The sequence below is a fragment of the Oxyura jamaicensis genome, chromosome 7, assembly GCF_011077185.1.
Source record: "Oxyura jamaicensis isolate SHBP4307 breed ruddy duck chromosome 7, BPBGC_Ojam_1.0, whole genome shotgun sequence".
Taxonomy (NCBI): domain Eukaryota; kingdom Metazoa; phylum Chordata; class Aves; order Anseriformes; family Anatidae; genus Oxyura; species Oxyura jamaicensis.
The window spans coordinates 37,984,128-38,002,904 of NC_048899.1; the positions used below are offsets into that span (position 1 = coordinate 37,984,128).

General features: G+C 50.9%; 1 protein-coding gene across 4 annotated transcripts in view; it reads right to left on the bottom strand.

The window, feature by feature from the left end:
- The window catches only part of CACNB4 (calcium voltage-gated channel auxiliary subunit beta 4), a 78,706-nt gene that overhangs the window by 52,185 nt on the left and 7,744 nt on the right, over positions 1-18,777 (bottom strand). The window lies entirely within an intron of this gene.

Sequence of the window (18,777 nt, forward strand, 5' to 3'; positions counted from 1 at the left end):
AGGTATGAACCGATCTCTCGGTTCATAGTCCCGCTCCCCGCGCCGCCGCGTCGCCATTGGCTGAGCCGCGCCGCCGCCGCGCCGCCATTGGCTGAGGCGCGCCGCTGCCGCTCTGCTATTGGCTCCGACGCGCCGCGGAGCAACGGCTGCCGCTCGTCGCCTCAGCGGCGGCTGTCCGCGCAGCGCCCCGGCGGCTGGCAGCCCTGTCACGGCCGGCCCGGCCCGGCCCGGCCCGGTACCGCCGCTCGGGCGCGGCAGGCCCGGTGCCCTGGCACCGCCAACCCCGCTGGGAGCAGCGAGAGCCCCGCCAGGCCTGGTGGGCCCAAAACGGCAGCAGCACCTGCCGCCGTGGTGATGGAGGACGGCTGCTTGCTGCGGGTCTTAATCTGAAAGTCTTAATTTAACATTTCCCTTCCGCTCTAGAAAATAAATTTTCCTTAATTTTGGCCAAATGAGGAAACAAATCTCTAAAAGTCACCCTACCCAAGCTTCAGTCTTCAACTTTCTGGTTGTGCCTGAGGAAAGTCAGTCAGTCCCAGAAGGAGCAAACAGCACAGCCAGCCCTTCACGCAGACAGCCCCTGACCTCCCATCTCACACCTCAGCACACGTTCTCCCCTCCCCAGACTTGCAGCGGGTACATACAACACTGAGGAACAGCCCTACGTGAGCCAAGTGAAGACAACAAATCCAGGGAAATAACTGACAATTTACTTCCTGTTGCTAATTAAACTAATTATCTCAAATTTCATCTTCAGTGCAATCTGATCAAACATCTCTGCGTTCATAAACACTTGCTATCTTTTCCATTTGTTTCATCTACAGTTCCTTCCAAAGGCTTAATTTAGCGCTGCGAAGTTACCGCTAATCACTTGGGAGGTGGCCAACAGACATCTGAGGCAAAGCCAGAGGCATTCCTCTCCCCATGTTCACAACCTCTTAACAATTTCTTCAAAATTTCCCCCCAGCTGTGATAAATCATATTTCCAATTTGCTGCTTCCCCTGCGCTACCAGCGCATTCTTTGCTTCTGTCCAAAAACCCTGGTTTGCAAAAGCCCTGCGTCTGCATGTAGAAGCACCGCGGTCCCACCGATGACTAGAAGAACCTCCTTGAGAACGTTTACTTCTCCTGAAGTGCTTGTCAGGGTTGAGTCCTCAGACCATGAGATCTTCCAAGGAACAGCAACATCCCTAGCCCGTGAAGGAGCTCATTGCCAGTGCTACCCAACAGACAAAACGCGAGCTGGTCAATGATCAACGTCTGATGGATTTTCAGTGGTCTGTCTCAAACACGGGAGCACTTTTTGTCAGGAGGCAAAAAACACTTTGTACAACTGACACTACCTGGCTCCTTCTCCCAGCCATCACCACCACGTGTGGGACAGCCCCTGAGACCAAGCGGGCCCTCGTCCCACTTGCGTTATCCTCCTGGTGAGGCCAGGGCTGGAGAGCACAGCCAGCGTGGCTGGGGCACTTCCTTGGAGTTTGAGCAAGGCAGTTCAGCTGGGGGAGGATTGCAGACCCTGAGACTGTCTTTAAAATTCTCTGAACTCCCATAGGGGAGTTAATGGATGAATGTTTAGGGCCTGTGCTACGCAGCAGCTCGCGCCGCCCCACCCTGAAGATCCGTGATGTTACAAACTTAAGGAAGTAAATACATCGGTGGTAGGTGGCTATTAAAATTTAAAAGGGGAAGGAATTTCTAAGTGCAACATCAAAATCATTTGTCAGCGCTAAATAAAAGAGGGACATGAAATCACAAGAAGAAAAAAAAAATTGTGTCTGAGCTTCGCATAAATTTGTAATGAAATAACTCAGAAGTCAGGGGAATAGCTGTTTGATTTCCAGCACTTGCATTGCACACTGACCTTTTAAGATACAGAGGTTATTTAAAATATATATTTAATGACTCGACTTGAAAGGCTCCTAAAAGACGCTATAAAAAACACACAGCTCATTAAATAGGGATTGTACTGGAAAGATGTAAACATAAGGGACGCCCGCACGACCCGCTTCCAGCATTTACCGTGGGTGCCTCCAGCACGGCGTGAGGGCCCCCCCGGCTCCCGAGAGAGGGGCTCCGAATCCCCCCGAGGAGCGTGGAGCTGCACCCAGCCCTCACTGCCCTCACCACCCACCGGACGCGGGGACAGCCGAGCTTCACATCGACGGTCCCAAAAGCTGGGAGAAGGTCGGAAACGGGAAGCGAGCAAGGGCTGCAGAAGGGGAGGGTATAAGGTTAAGGAAAATAATCTGAAATAATTCATTTCGGTGACAAGCCATCACTAGCCCTCTGTAATACGTACTGCAGGTATCTGTACGTGACTGCTGGAGCACAGGGCGTTAGCTCAATAAATCACGTTATGTTTTAGTGATACCACGTCCCACAAAGTCAGATCTCACCAGTTCCGACTCGCAGGATAGCTCAGCGCAGGCAAAATGGAAAGGGTATAGAGCGAAAAACAGTTATAAGCGCAATCTTTTGTAGGTGAGCTTCCCCAAAAACAGGTCAAACAAACAAGCAAAAAAACCACCACGATAATAGATGAGGGTCACACATTAACTGAAAATTGAGGGATGAAAACCATGCCTGGCCTCTTTCTGGAAGAGCATAGAGATGCTGATATTATTAGGCATGGGAATTTCACTGCCTCAGGCCAAAGAGAAAGGCTCTGGTACCTGTCATCCTCAGTCTGCACTTGGCTAGCACCAAGGCAACGAGCATCCAAGAACCCATCACTCTGTGCGTGCGCGTTGGTAGCTGTGAGCGACCCGATGAAAACATGTCATGGATGGGTAAATGAGCTGAATTAAGTCTTTTTAAGGTCTAATCCTTTAAAAATACTTTAAATGGTGTCAGCTGCCGCATTATCCATTTTGTATCCTTCAATTTGTTTATGATACTAATCTTCAAAGAGTGGTAAATAGGTATTTTCAAGCAGTCTGGCCTCTACTTTAAAGGGATTTAATTGCGGTGCAGTGCAATCTCCGCAAGCACGTGGGTTGTTCCTCGCTGAGGACTGCTGTCCTCTGGTGATCTCAGCAGGACTGCTGTGAATTAGGTTTCCTGTGGATTTACTGCAATACTGTATGCAGGGAGCGTACCTCATCCTTTGATCTCGGGCCACAGCTCTGCATGTTCCCAGGGGCACAGGAGATTGTGAAAAAGATGCGAACACAAGACCACAGAATAATCCAGTTTCTATGGGACCTACCCAACGTGTCTCTCTGCCCCACTGGGGATGCGTAACGAGCCCGTATGGCGTAGCAGTGAAGGTATGCTTCGCAGTCACCAAACGGTCCATGCGGTGGTGGTCGTGGTTCATTAAAAGCCTCCTCCTTCTAAGGACTTATTACAGCCTTGTGTGTAGGTAAAAGGACGGGCTCAGTGCTAATTAAGCTGTTCGTGGCATTCTGAAGCAGCGTTAACGGTGAAGTCAATGCTCTACTGCACCCTGCTAGGTGATGGAGAGGAAGGGACTGAAGTCGGAATACTTCGAGCATCCCGCAGACCTCCGAAATCTGTGGCTCCCTCCAAACCCGCTGATCACAGCAGAGATTATCCCCATTCTGGTTTTTGATCGGAACCAATCCTTCTGGGAGTACAACGGGAAAAAAAAAAAAAAAAAAGCTAAATCCTCTTTGAGGCATGCATCCATGTATTCCTGAATACCAATTTTTTATTCATTTCGGAGCTATCCAAACGCGGGGATACTCCTTTTCCTAGAACATGAATTTTGTGCGGAACCACGGCAAATTTTGTTTAAAGCCCAACCTAATGATTACACAATCAAATGACAGCACTCGCGTGGTTCTTTTAGGAGATGTAGCAACGAACTATTTGCATAAACACACTAAAGGGCCATTTGAATAAATGCGCAGTAACTAGATTGCCAAGTCAAGTAAATACCTCAGCACCGCAGTGCGCAAAGCCAGAATGTAAGTCAGCAACTTCTGCCTTTTTCCTACTTTAACAGACTTTGCTTCCACCTGGGGTTTCGCTGCGGCTGACGGGCTGCGACTCGGGCAGCAGGACCCCGTGCGCCCTGCTGCTGCGGAGAGGGGCCAGATCGACACGAATATTCACCCCGAGGCAAGGAAACCCAGGCACTGCCTCAGCAAAGATGGACAGAAGTTCCTTACAGCCTCTTCCTCCAACAGCAAGGTTACAACCCTGGCTCACAACATCACTTAGGACTAATGAGCTAGCATCCCTGCAGAGGGTGAGGGCACGTTAACAAGAAGCATTAGCGGTTACATTAATAGCGCGTTTGGATATGAACCCTCTCCTTCTAGCACACAACTGCAGTATTTATCAGCATACTTTACCCAAAACGTAAGCGTTGGATCTGACCTTTCCTAACCTGCATTTCGGGACCTGTTGAAACACGTTGTGCTCTGCCACGTAACGTGGCTCCTGCTGAAATCAGCAGAAGAGCCCAAATATGTATTTCGCTAATATAAAGGAAAAGGACTGTCAGCATTCTCCGGCAATCCACCTAAGGCAGCACTTCCATCGGTTGGAGGGAGTCCAGTTGCTCACTCTTCTAAGTTATTTGGCACAGCCCCCTTGCTCGCCCTTCTCCCTCTAAAGCAATTTATTTCTCTGTCTCTCTCCCTCTTCCCTCTGTTTTATAATACAGATTAGGTAAGCATCTGGTTTTAGCAACAACAGCTTCTGCCTCAGGGTGGAGGTACGAATGAGATAACCTCCTGAGATCCCCACTAACCCTGTTTTCTAGCATCTCAGGAGCCGTGAGAACTGGCTGACAGTTGTGCTATTTGGCTGTCCTAGAAGTTATTAGATGAGTAAGTATTTGTGCTTCAAAAGGCAGAAGTGTTGCGGTGTTTAGGAGATGTCTTGGCACGGAGGGTTCTGTGCATTTAAAGGTTTAATTCAAAGGGAGAACTGGATGGTGTGCTTTAATTCTTTGGATTTCAAGTAATAAATTAGTCTGGTAGGGTCTAATTTGACAGTTCTTCTGGGGGAAGTGAGGCGCCACCGATTCTAAAACACATTTATCTGACACTGTTACATAAAGGCTGCTATAATTAAAGAGAGTGTGAAGACTTCATTGTCGCTTTCGCTCGATTTAAAGCACCTACAACGAGAGAGGTAACCGGGCTACATTTGCAGGTATCCTCTGCATTTAACTAGTTGTGAGATTTCTCTTTCCTGCGTGCTCTGCGGAGATTTGCAAAAAGCTGAGCTGTGGGAAACTCGGAACCATAGCTACAGCCTTCCAGAGTGGTTTTGATAAAGAACAGTAGATTATCTCCACCTCCTGAGGCAGATATGAATGTGCTCTCAGGTTTTCATAACTCCAGCCAGCCCTGCTCTAATTATGGCTTCTGCCAGTGCACGGAATTGAGCACAGCAAATCCGAAATTACCCGCAGAACATTGCAAGACGTAGCCCACGGCCACAGCACCGCATTAACGTGGGTGTCCCTTTCAAAAGCTGGATATTTGAAAGGAAGGACCTACAGAGCAGTCGTGGTGATACCCACAGGCACCGCACGCAGCCATCGCCCTCCAGCACAACTCCAGCCCACCAGCAGCCGCCCAGACATCCAAAATGTGGTCACATCACAAAAAGACAGCGTGTTTTCAGGGCTGGACTTGGGTCATGGCTCTTTGCTGGAAGGAGGATATGGGGGCTCTCTTTTCGGAGGAGACAGACATTTTATCTCCCATGCCAGAAAACATCTGGGCCAGAGGATTAAGCGCGTGTTTTATTTCTTATTTTAAGCTGCTCTTTTCTGATGAGTGTTAATCAATCTCCTTAACTGCCCTAAGTGCTGCTGCTGAGTGTTGCTGTTCACCACTTCAGACTGCAACTGATGAAATTACGGAAACTGTCAAATGAAAGCCAATTACTAACTTCATGGGAAGCCGCTGCTACCTCACCTAAATTTTGGAAGTGAGAGGTAGTAAACCTACAGCTTCTGCTCTGTGACACAAACTGATCTGTGCTTTGCTGCTTCTCCCCGGGGTTTTACAGGGATGGCTTGGTTAGCCTGGCATGTTGTTTTTTTTTGCCCCCCACCCCCTTTTTTGTATTTTCTTATGCTTTATAACCCAATTAGCATATACTGCAACACAGCATTTGAGTTCCATGGCAAGGGCCTGCAGGAAACGTCAGCTCATTTCAGCAGATTTCTGTGATGCCCATCCAAGTGGAGAAACGGATCCAGAAACAACCGATCAATGAAGGAGCAGCCACTTAGCCAGCTCGAGTCCTTTAAATATTTAGTCAGGGCACTTGAGAACCGAGTGGCAGAAAACAAAATAACGATTCAAGAATTTTCCTGCGTATTTAAGTAAGAGACTTTACAGGCAGGAACTTCTCTGGGAGACCTTTTCTCACCTGCCAGCTGAGACCATCCATTTAGGATGTTCTCACCACCCAGGAGTACACCATAAAATCTGCGTGCAAAGCCCTGAAAATGGTGGCTGCTCGTTGTTGTTATGGGGCTCTCCTGGAAGACATACGGCAGTAAAAGAACCCTACATCGTATTTCTCCGTGCCTCGGTTTGGGAGGGCCTGTTGGCACCCCTGACTTTGGGGCGGCTCCTTGCAGGAACAGCGGGCACCCTTCCCAGAAGGACAAACAGCCGTGGCTGTGTGGGGTGGCTCGGGGCAGACACAGAGCACAGTGAGCAACCATCCTCTTCCTTCCAGCTGTCCTTACAGGCAGGGTAGGGCTGCAGAGCAGCTCCGGGTACGGCGGGGACAGCGATCCGGGGGCCCCAGCACCGCCAGCCGGGTGGGAGGTCAGGATGGATGGGGTTGTGTGCGCGGGGGGTGACAAACACCTGCCGTCTCTCTGAATTCCTTCAGCATCTCCACGTACTCCACACGCCAGCAGCGCTGTGTGAGTCCTTTTACAAATCCGAGGCAGTCAGAGTGGCTAAAAATACCTTCTGCCTTTCCCTTGCAGAAGAGAACAATCATCATTATAAAATCCTCGCAGCAGAGCCCATCTCCCGGGTACAGGTACGAAAAGCCCTGTGTACAGGGGGTCGGTGCACGAGGAGTTACTAAACTAGGATGGAACAGAATCTGTCCCTCTGCTTCTGGGCAAAGGTGTTTGAACCGATGCATAAACCTTCACAATTCCCAGTCTGAAGCAATGCATCAATGCACGTGCTGTCAGCGCCCGTCTGTGAAAGCTGGGGGCAGTTCAGAAGCTCGAGTCATTGCTGATGCTCTGAGCATTCACACAAATACTGTTATTTTCCCTTGCCACTTTCGTGCAGTCGTTAGATATCTATTTTCCCCAATCTCTCACATCCTACAGTCACACACACACAAAGAACAGAGTGGTTAGTTGATCCCGGCCTTTGGCAAGATCCTTACGGAGGCTACTTTAAGAAAATAAAATAAAATAAAAATTAAATAGACTGCTGGGGGAAAGTTGTGTGCTAGATCTGAACCTGCCAATGAGACGGGAAACAAAAGAGCAGGGATGAATGGAGAAGCAGCAACATTTAGGGTCTTGTATTTGCTACAGTCCAAAAAAAAGAGTACGAAGCACGTGCAAGCAAGTCATTTGGGAGCGAGCATGGAGAAATTCAGCTCAAATAGTTGGGCTTGACGGAGATACAAGCAGAAAACAGAATATTATAATGGGAGCTGCCGAGAATAATGAACAACGGCCGTTCTGCCATCTCTGCCCATAATCACTGCGAGCCATACAGATGAAGAAGCAGATCAGAACCATGTGTTCTCAGAGCTTAATTCAATATCCAGAAGAGGGAGCACAGAATTAAATGGCTACAAAAGTCAGAACTGATAAGAGGAAATATTTATCCAAATTGCAGGAGAAATCCAGAGCATTAAAATAAATGATAGAGCCAAGAGCTTGCAGGTCTTATCCTTACAAAGGAACAGATTCGACGTTTATTTGAATACTACAGCCACTGCAGCTCGCCACAATCTGCTAAGCAAAACAGGAGGAGATGTAGGCAAACTCTGCTTTCGGCCATGATCCCTCGGCAGGGACGGGCTTAGGAAGAGACCTAGCATTGCTGGCAGCCTATTCTCTACCTGTTTGCTAATCCACTTCACTCACAGAGTCACAGAATCACAGAGGAGACTCATATTGAAGCTCTTCAAAACCAGTAGCTGTTGCTTCCCATAGCACTCCTACAGCGCAGCCACAGGCAACCAGCCTTCGGGCCCGACGCCTGTCAGCACTGCTTTCAGACCTGGTGCAGGGAGGAGAAACTGCTTTTGTTCCAGGCCAGACCAGGAGTAAAATGACGACTTGAACCCTCATTACTGCTGTTAGTTATCCCACAGTGACATAGCAGACGTCTTAGGAGGGAATCTTGCTGCCACCTCTTGGTTCAGCAGCATAAAAATAGCAGCGTAAGCTTCCATTCATCTCCCCCACGCCCTTGGAAAGCTCTGGCTTTAGGGTGGCTTTCAAAAACGAGCTGGTACCAGGATAATCTGATGTTACTTCCATTGACCTTGTCTGTCAAGTGTAGGTCAAAGAATTCCACCTGCGCCCCACAGCCCTGTACCAAGATCTGCAATTTTGTGTTAGAAAAATTATACTGGGGCGACAGGAGTTGCCAGGAAGGCACCTGGTCTTAACTTGAAGACATCAGAAAAAAAGGTGAGCTCACTCGCGAGGCCGTCATCCAGCCCCTGCTCCTGGGAGGAGCTGCCTGCAGTTGTGTTAAAGCAGCCTGAGCAAAGCTTGTGAAGGTAGTTACCCCTTAACATACCGTGGGCAGCTCACTGGGAAAAACGCCACTGCTGCCCCATTTTTCTAATTCTTGGGATGAGGAGACCAGACGGAGGGCACACCGGTGGCACAGCACGCTTCTCGCTGCTGGGACTGCTGGAAGGAAAGACGACGCCGTTGCTTTCCGGGTGTACGGCAAGCAGCCAAGTTCAAACTGCAGCCTTACCGACTCAGTCGTGAAAAAGTAAAAATAAAAGACTATTTGTTAAATATGCTTAGTGCTTTTCATAGGAGCAGGAAACAAGCATTAAGGATTAAATAGCTTCTTTTGTCAGCGGACTCGCTCCTTCCCACACACGTATGCTCCCCTCTCCCCGGTGAGTTTGAAAGCCCTCAATTCTTCTTCATGCAGCTGATTCAGTTTTATTCATCTTTTGAAGAAGCCACCTAAAATTTGGGGGTGGGACAGTAGGAGGTGAGGGCATGGGTGACAAAGGAAGGGCAGCGAGCTGAACTATGCTCTGATCTTGTGGATATCTAGCGCAACCGGTGAAGCCTGATGGGCCTGATACGTTCATAAGAACATTTCCTTAAAATGCCAAATGGCTTTGCCTCTATGCAGACCGTAAAACAGACATCTGAATGCCTTTATCTTAACCGAGCAATGATGCAGGAATAATGAAAGTACTCTTTCTCCCTGCAGCTAATTTCCCAGTTCCCTCCGAGCACTAGCAGCCTGTAGCTCCCAGAAGTTCCCCCCACCTTGCCAACATCCGTAACAGACCAAACCGTCAGTTCAGGAATGGAGAAGCTACTTCCAGAAGAAGCTTTTGTTGCATCCAGAGTCATAGGCATGGTTTGCCAACCGCACACAGCAATGTGCACCACCGATTCTGCGTGTCATGGGAAAAATCGCTTCATGCTTAGCCTGTGTCATCCCTTAAACACATCCAAGGCAGGCAAGTATTTCAGGGATCTTTGTCCTTCGGCACTGTGTGGTTCTGTTGGGCTCAGACGTACAGACACACCAGCTCCTGCACGTTCCAGCAGAGTAAAACCACCCTGGCCTTGCATTTCAAGCATCAAGTCTCAAGTACACGACACAAAAGTGAATCTTCAAAGGCTTCACGGATTGTTTGCTCGCACCTGAAGCTCACTGAGCATGTTCTGGGCGTCCACTGCCTCGGCCAGAGCTGCGCACGGAACCTCCCTTTGGGGCAGCACTCATCGCCACCACACGACGGCGATCAAAAAGGGAATCGCCTCCATTTCAAGGACTTCTCTACCAAAATCTACGGCGTGCATCAGTTAGTAAGGGACAAAAACCTGGTTTTCTTCTGCTACGTGGCCTTCTACTGCTATTTTGAATGTGGGTTACCATGGCAATTGGCAGAATCCGGCACGGATCTGTTTCGTCATAACTGCTGCACAATTTGGGGCACCCAGCTAAACACTATCCTACTATTGCCTCCAGCCAGGCTCGGGAGCGGAGCTTCCACGAAGCTCAGGATTTAGTGAACAAGCCATCACAAAATACGACAAATTAAAGCAATTATAATTATTTAGAACAACCGAGTTTAGTTCCGTGAGCACGTAGGAGTGTTTATTGGTGTTTTCATGACTCCAAATAACTCCAGCTTTGGAGAATCTTCAACATTTCCTCCGTGCTCCCCGTGCCTGGGGAGGAAGCAGGGATTCACGTACCTGCACTCGGTGCCCAGGGCTTCGAGAATATCCAGTGAGGAACCTGCAGAGGTCCCACAGCCCCGTCCCATACCCAGGGGATTCTGCAGATGCTGCGGGCTGCCCCAAAAACGTGCCCACCTGGAAAGCACGAAGCAACAGGGCTCACGAGTGCCTTTGCTGAAGGGACGTGATGGTGCCCAAGTGCCCTCAGGCAGAGCCGCGCTCTCCTGCGTTGGCCTCCATGGTGAACACCAGGCAGCGAGGCCCCCAGGAGCGCTCAGCAGGGGCTGAACAAGCTCCTGTCCCCTGGAGAAAAGCTTTGGTTGCAGCACAGCAAGGGATGGGGCCGCTGCCTGCTGGAAAGTTATGCTTCCAGGGCTGTTTTGTGTTTTAATGCTAGGTTTCTCACAACTTTGTATTGCCAAAAGAGCAGAAGCAGGCTGATTGGCATTAGCAAATCTGAGCTTGTCTTTTTTTTTTTTTTGGATAATTGAACCTGGAAGAAAAGCCAAGAGTTTATACTTAAAAAAAATCTGGTTTAAGTTTACGTAACTGCAGATCTCAGCAACGCCACCGTGCCCTGCAGATCCCTGCCACATCGCCCAGCAGATATTCATATACCCGAGCACACCAGCCCGTCACAGCGCTGGGAGCAACACAGACGAGGCAAAACCAGTCCTGCATTTGAGGTCCTTGCTTTTCTGCGCTCCACATTCAGAGGTTTAGCGGTAAATTACACGTGTATTTGTGGTCTGATAGCATGTCATTTTCTTCTTCTGAAAGCCTGAGCTGTAATTCCAACCCTCTGTGCTCAGGACAAACGTTCCTCGCGAAGCTGCGTCAGCACAGCACCAAGGTGCTCAGCGCAGCATAGAATCATAGAATCATAGAATATCCTGAGTTGGAAGGGACCCTTAAGGATCATCAAGTCCAACTCTCGACACCGCACAGGTCGCAGAAGGGGACCAACCTGCCCCACCTCTCCCCGTGGCCTCGGTGGGGTGCTGAGGCTGGTGGCCACACGGAGGTGTCCCACCGCACCGGCTGGCCTGCTCCTGCCTACGGGGAGCTGGACTGCCACCATAAGCCAGCAGCTCCAGGTGAAACACAAAACCAGGGCATGAGTTTTGTGGTGGACATTGAAAAAACAAGAGCCAAATGCGTGGACACGCACGCAGAGGAGCACAGACCAAGAGTTTAATGCAGGGCGCAGGCGGTGAGGGGCTCCAGGGGCGAAAGCAAGCGGGTTGTAGTTGTGGGGCACCAACAGGGATGCGGAGAGGAAAGCACCAGCAGAGTCCCACACATATATCTGAAGATCCAATTTCCACCTGCATGCCCTAGGAATGTTATTAATCACAGAAAATGTTTTGTTTTGTTTTTTTTTTTTGTAACACCTCTCCCTTTCAGAGGACACATTTCGAAGGCAGGACTTTTTTTCCTTCCCCTCCCTTCCTCTTCAGTTCATTCCACACCAAGTACTATGAATCCTGCCCAGGACTTATGAACCACCTACATCCTCGTTTTGTGCCTTGATAGGATGGGAAATATTTCATTTAAGAAGCTAACAAGTGCTTTGTAATTCTGTATTTGTCTCGTGCATTCCACAAATGTAGGTTCAAAGCGAGAGCCAGGGCTTGTGCCCTCGGCTACAGAGACCAGAAAACAAATTCCAGGAAGCATCGCGTGATTGCTAAAGGGCAGCTCGAGCTAACTCCTGTCTCCTGAGCTAACCCGGGCATCTGACCAGACGCCCGATACTGCAAATCACACCCCGAAACAAATCAGCAGGAGCAGCTCTCTGGAACGGAGTTGTATTGGGCTGGTGATGTCCGACTCCGAGCCAAGCGCTTTGCTGAGGAACTTGAAAATTGTAAAGACGGCATTTAATTTCTGAAAGGAGGCTCCAGGGCTCCGGCTCTGTGCTCGGTGAGGGGACTGCAGCAAGCCGAGGTGCCAGCCCCACCGTGTGGCTTCGGCCACAACTGCACGCCTCCAGCGCTCGCGGCAGCGCCGTGCAGGCTGTGCCACGGCCGCGTGGACACCGAACTTGGTCCTGCACGCGGCTCTGATGTTTGAAAAGCATTTTTATATTACCTTACCTGAGACTATGAGGCAATGCGAAGCGTGGTCGGTAGGTTACCTTGCAGTAACTCCAGGGGAGCTCCAACCTGCTCACCTGTCTTCTGCGACGGTGGCCGACACGTTTACCCTTAGGAGCTACACTCACAGCTACCCGTCCAGGAAGATGCTCAGCAGATGAACGAGGACTTGCCAGGTTCATCTTGCCTGGAACGCTAAGGAAGGAATTTGGGAAAAGATTCCCAAGGACTACAGCACAACTCGGTGTTGAGAGCACAGCCCCGGCTGCCTGCTGTCCTGAGGTGTGGGAACAAGGCCACGGCAGGACCGCTGCGTCACCTGCGAGCTGGCAACGTCCCCACAGCAGAACAGGAATAATACAAACGTGTTTGACCTCAGAGAGGTAGAGAGGAGGAGGTTTTTTCCTCCTACAGCACAGCAGCACAGAGCTGAGCCCCACAGAGCTAATTAACGGGTGCCGGCTGAGGAACGGGAGCAGGGAGGGCTGGCCACGGTGCTCCAAGCCGCAGCCTCCTGTGCCCAAAACCAAGAAAATGAGCAAAAAACAGGAACCACTGGAGGTGAGGAGCACCTTGGTGCATGCTGGAGCCTGAGACCCGAAAGCCACAGCAGCAAGTTGAAGCCGAGCAGGTGAGAAGTCACGAAAGCAACAGCCACAAGCACAACGAAATCCGTACAGAATTAGTCCATCAGGAAGTGGAAAGACAGAAACTGGCCAGCCTGTGGCCAGTGGGCCTAAGAGCAATTCAAACGTGCATTGAGAACAGAAGGTTAGGTTGTAAAAGGCTTCAGGTGTAGCTTCTGCAGCTGTAAAAGTGACAATGGAGGTGCTAACAGAGCAGCCACGGCAATTAACTAGAGCCTAAATACAAGAGATAAATGATGTGACATTCGTGCCTAACAGCTACACAGCCCTCTTCCTCTATGAATAACAAAGAAACAAGAGCAACAACAACTATTAATTTTTAGGTCATCAGACAAAATTTTCACCCAGACAGACTACTAAAATTGGCTGAAGAGCTCTCTGAATTGTGTAAAATTGACGGCTTATTTTTAGCTAAGCCTTGAAATGCTGAGGAACTTTCAAAGGACGAGGAGTGAGGCAGCAGCGTGTAAACGTTGAACCTGTGCTGTGCCGCTGGCACCCCTTAGCACACGGCTCCAAGCGACAGCTGTTCTCACGGCTAGGTGGCACGGTACGTTGTCCATCCTGGTGGAGCCCTTCCAGGCCAAGCTGCAAGCTCCGGCACTACTTGTAGCCTACAGATCAGCACCAGAAGCCTTCAGCAGCCCCAAAGACCAGACCACACAAAACCAAGTTTTTCTAACCGCAACGCGCAGGAAATCTGAACCGGCAGCCGATGCCACGCGTCATTCCCCGGCCAGGAGGCTTTCAGTTCTCTGTTGCACACCAAATTGCTTTGGGGGCCATTCCCACAAGTGGCTTTTCCTTCATTTATCACGGTGTAGACGTGCAGGGGCATCAAACTTCAATTTTACTGCCAATGGCAGCCAAGGGAAAAATACTCTGTGTTACTGGCTCATGCAAGCCTGCCTGTTTTGCCATGGAAGGACATCAGTGATTTCAGCGGGAGCACGACAGAGCAAGAGAGATTTGGCCCCAGATAGTTTGCTTAGGTGCAGCAAAGGAAAAGAAATATTGGGCTTAAAAAAATTAGAAAGAAAAGGAAAAAGAAATCCTCAAGAAATTACACGAGACCCGTTCTGTCCCTCTACATGTAGGATATTTCCTAATACATGGCAAGATACTCCGTGTCTCTCTCCAGCACCCTGAAATCCCTTGTTCCCCGTCCATGCCACGCGAGAAGTGGCCCTCCCCGCCAGCTGAAGCCTCCGCGCGCTCCAGCCGCAGCCTCGTGCCGCTGCGCTCCCCGGCATGCCCACGCTGGTGCGCCCACACCTTTATTACCATGAAAATCACACTTCTCCCAGCTTGTTCTTTCTCTAACGCGCCGCATCCCCGTAGCAGGCTGATTTTAGGCCTGAAGCTGTTTCATCTCCTCGTGTTCCATGAATCCTTCACCTCTCTGTCCACTTTTGCTCCCTTCCAGAACCACCCTGTGGCCGTGGCGCTGCCAGCCGCTGTCTCGCAGCGGGACCAAAGGCTTGGCTGCCGCGGGAGGAGACGCTCAGAGCACAGCCCTGCGGCACCCAGGCTGCTGCTCAGGGCTCTGCACACCTCGAGCCATGCCCAGGCTCTGCCAGCCTCTGGCCGGTAACACCAAGCAGACTTTACACGGCGGGCAGCATCGTTCTTCTGGCCCGTAATGCCAAGCAAACGCCAACGGCATCCTTCTTTGCTTTCTTCATCAGCTTCTTGGCTGCTGTGCTCAGGGCCAAAGGTTTCGCGCTGCCCTCCACCCGAGGTGAAGGCTACAGCTCTGAAGGCTGCGGTGGCTGTAGCTTGCAGGGGGATGACAGAACACAAGAGGCAGCTGCAGCCCCACAAGCACGCCTTTATTCACGCACACCCTTACTACAACAGCCAGGGGATCTCTCCAGAGAGCTCCGAAGCACGAGATGCGAGCTCTCACGTGGGAGTGCTCTGGGAGAAGTAGTAAATTTAGGAGCCCCTTCTCCAAACAGGGTCTTCAAAGCACAGGTCTGTCGTCAGGAAAATAAAGAAACATCCGGAACTGCGCGTTCAGCAGGAGTTTACAGCTGAGCTAAAAATAAAGGTGGGGCAAAAGGGAGACATTTGAGTCAATGTATGTACTGTAGAAATTTAGGGCATGATTCATTAGCCAAAAAAATCCGAACACCCTCTGTAGCTATTTTCAAGGAGGTACATGCATAATTTATGTGGAACACGAGTGGGCTGCAGTTTCCCCCACACTGCTTCTGCATAAATTACACCGGCTTGTAATTCATCACACTTCTGTTTTTCCTGCATGTAAGCGGTAACCTCTCATTTATCCAGCACAGAAACAGAGTTATCTGCCAAGAGGAAGGCGAGGCACTTACAGGTGAAACCGCTGCAGGTTTGACACACGTGCGTGGGCCGAGACCAGTGGAAAAGGGACCGTCCTCCTGGAGGAGGCTCGCTGCGTGGTGACCCTTCACTGCTGTTCCGTTGCTAATTCCCAGAGCTAACGACAGAGTGCAGGAGTCTTTCTAAGCCACCAGAACTCTGGAACCACCAGAACTCTCAGGGAGGACCCGAAGCACAAGGTTATGCAGAAGTTTGAAACAGCAGGGACTTGTCATGGAGACAAAGACGCCCACTGGGGACACCAGCACCCTTCTGTACCTCCGCGTCTGGCAGGAGAGGACACGGCCTTAGAAATGAATGGGCAGGGAACAGGTAAGGATGAAGGAGGGACACGGCACAGTGCGGACACATCACGTGCGTGCCACTCTTCACGCTGTTCTTGGGGAGGCAGAATCAGCCTACAAAGTAATTCCCTCAGCTCTGGTCATGAGAGGCAAGTTCGTTAGACAAATGCCAAGGAAGGCAGGCCTGGAAACGCAGTCAGACACATGGGTGTGCTCTGCCTGGCAATGCTTGCATCACTTTACTTTTTTAAATGCACTTTCCTGCTCTGAAAATCGTGTTTGACAGCAGAAGCTGTCTGCCTCCTGACTACGGAATAATGCTAAGAATAAAGCACCCGCATCCAAGTGTCCTCTCCTGTACCACAACGTGAGGCTGGCGTTCAGGGGCTCACCATTGACATTGCCAATTCATGCTCTCACTGAAAAAAATAAAATAAAAGGAAAAAAAAAAAAAAAGAGAAAAGTGCAAAACCAGAAATGAACAGCCAGCAGCTGCCTGCACCTCCCATCTCCTGCACCTCAGAGGGGCAGAGCCCTGCCACACAGCCTCCTGTAGGTGATGCAGCACACCCTGAGCTCCCAACCAGGAGGAGTAAAGCTGTAGAAGACAATAACTGTGCAACGTTACCCATTCTGGCAAGTCTCCACTGACATGCTTAGTTCACATGCTCCTTGTTCTGCAAACCAGCTAGGGACATATTCTGCCCCTTTGTCTCAGTCTCTCTTTTCTGCTCTCTTTCTACCTCCCCTCTCCTTTTTCCTCTGCCCCCTTTTTAATTTATTTTTAAAAAAAACTTTTCCCCATCTCTTCGTGTCACTCTACGAATCTGATGGTGGCACCCCACAGACTGGGCAGCCCTCGTCAACCAGGGAGCGTCACCACAGGCTGAGCCCACACTCAGTTCTGAGAGAGAAGCGCAGGATGCGACGCAGATATCCCAGAACACCCGTAGTCAAATTTAAAAAGAGTTAATTAACTCGGTATTTGTGGTTTCCTCACAGCAGCACGCCGCCCCACACGGGCGCTTTGAGGCTGGACGGTCGCAGTCCTAGGAAGGAGCTTCTCCTGTGAGGAAAGGCTGAGAGAGCCAGGGCTGCTCAGCCTGGGGAAGGCCCCGGAGTGACCTTACCGCAGCTTTTCAGTACTTATAGGGGATTAAAAAAAGTTGGAGAGTGACTTTTTGCTCATGCGGATAATGATGGGACAAGAAGAAATGGTTTAAACTAAAGGAGGGGAGATTTAGAGTAGGGGTGAGGAGATTCTTCCCTCAGAGGGTGGTGAGGCCCTGGCACAGGCTGCCCAGAGAAGCTGTGGCTGCCCCGTCCCTGGAGGTGTTCGAGGCCAGGTTGGATGGGGCCTTGGCCATCCTGATGGAGTGGGTGGTGTCCCTGCCATGGCAGGGGGTTGGAACTGGGTGATCTCCAAGGTCCCTCCCAACCCAAGCTGCTCTGATTCTGACAAGGCCCCCGGCTTTGCCCTCCCTTCCCTTCAGAAGCGCCCTCCCCATCACCCAACCCACGCCCTGCCTTCGCTCCCTGCTCCCCCATCTCCTCCCAGCACTCTCACCTCCCCGGGGCCGTTTCAGCCCCACCTCATTCCTCACATCTCCGCATCTCCGTGACCTTTTTCTCCCACCCAGCAGCCTAGATTGGGAAGCCCCAGCCCCCCCGGCACCGCACCTTCACTGCCTCCAGCATCCCACAGCGCCACGTCTCCAGCCCCGGGCACCGGCCTCTTTACAGACAGCTCCTGAGGCAGGGCAGCTCGTGCTGCCACCCCATGGGAACAGCTCCTCCCCACGAGGCCAACAAGACGTGGAAGGCAAAACGGGGACATAACATTTAAGCCATAAGTGCTGCGAGGCACTGGGAAGATGAATGGCCGGCTGGAAGGTTAACGTGCCTCCGGCCACTAACCCCAACTGGTCCGTAAACCTAGCAAATGGCTCTTGTGCTGAGGTCTTTTTTTTCCTTAATAATTTCAAGAGGAATAAAAGAGGGGAAAAAAAGAGCGCCAGCTGATGAAACTTCTAATGAGCAGCTCGGTTTCAGTCGCTAGGAACAGATCGCCCAAGAAACGAACGCCCCACACGGGCACAAGAGATCTCAACGTGAGAGCTCTTTTGGAACTCTCCCCTGCGTCCCGATATTCTTTAGGTTTGTACACTTGATCAGCTACCAAAATCACTTCCTAACAGTTCGCAGCCAACAGGCAAGTGTGATAAAACCCAGAGATCCTGCGAACACCCTAAGCGGCAGAAGAAGCTCCGACCCAAACCTAAGCATGCCAGATTTTATTTCACTGGAGCTCTGCTGTGTTATTTTTCCAAGAGCAGAAATGTGGAAATTATACACATCAGGCTTCCCCACGTAGCCCTGAAACGAACACAAAGGAGCTAGAAAGCTGTTTTTCCAACTCCGCAGGCCACCCAAGACCCGAGGACTTTAGGGAAAAGCTATTTCTGTCACCACCATATTCTTCCCAAAGCACCACGACGCATTTTAACAACCACAGGTTTGGAGCCCCATGTAATCATCTCAGCTTCCTCTATATTCAGCACAGACAATCGCGCCGAGATTGCATTTGACACCAGCTCCTGGTGTCCATAGAAACTGCCTGACAGCAAACGCAGGCGCAGCCTTCCCGGGGCTCCGGCTCCCGAAGGCGGCTCTCGTTCCCCCCGCGGCGCTGTACCCCCCGGCTGCGGCTTCTGCGCGATCTGGTACCACGGGGCTGACACATCGGGGGCGCAACCCCAGGGCACAGACCCCCGGCGAGGCTGCGGCCAGGCCGCCGAAGGCCAGGGGAAGGCAAAGGGCTTCTGGGCTGCCGGGGCTCCGAGCCTCCCCTGCGCCTGTACAGAGGATTTTCACCTGCTTACCTATCCAGCAGCACGCGTGGGCATCGCCCTCGTGTCCCCAGCGGCACTGTGCCACATATCTCACTGTGACACCGCCGTGTGACAAGGGGAATTCATTTTATAGGTCA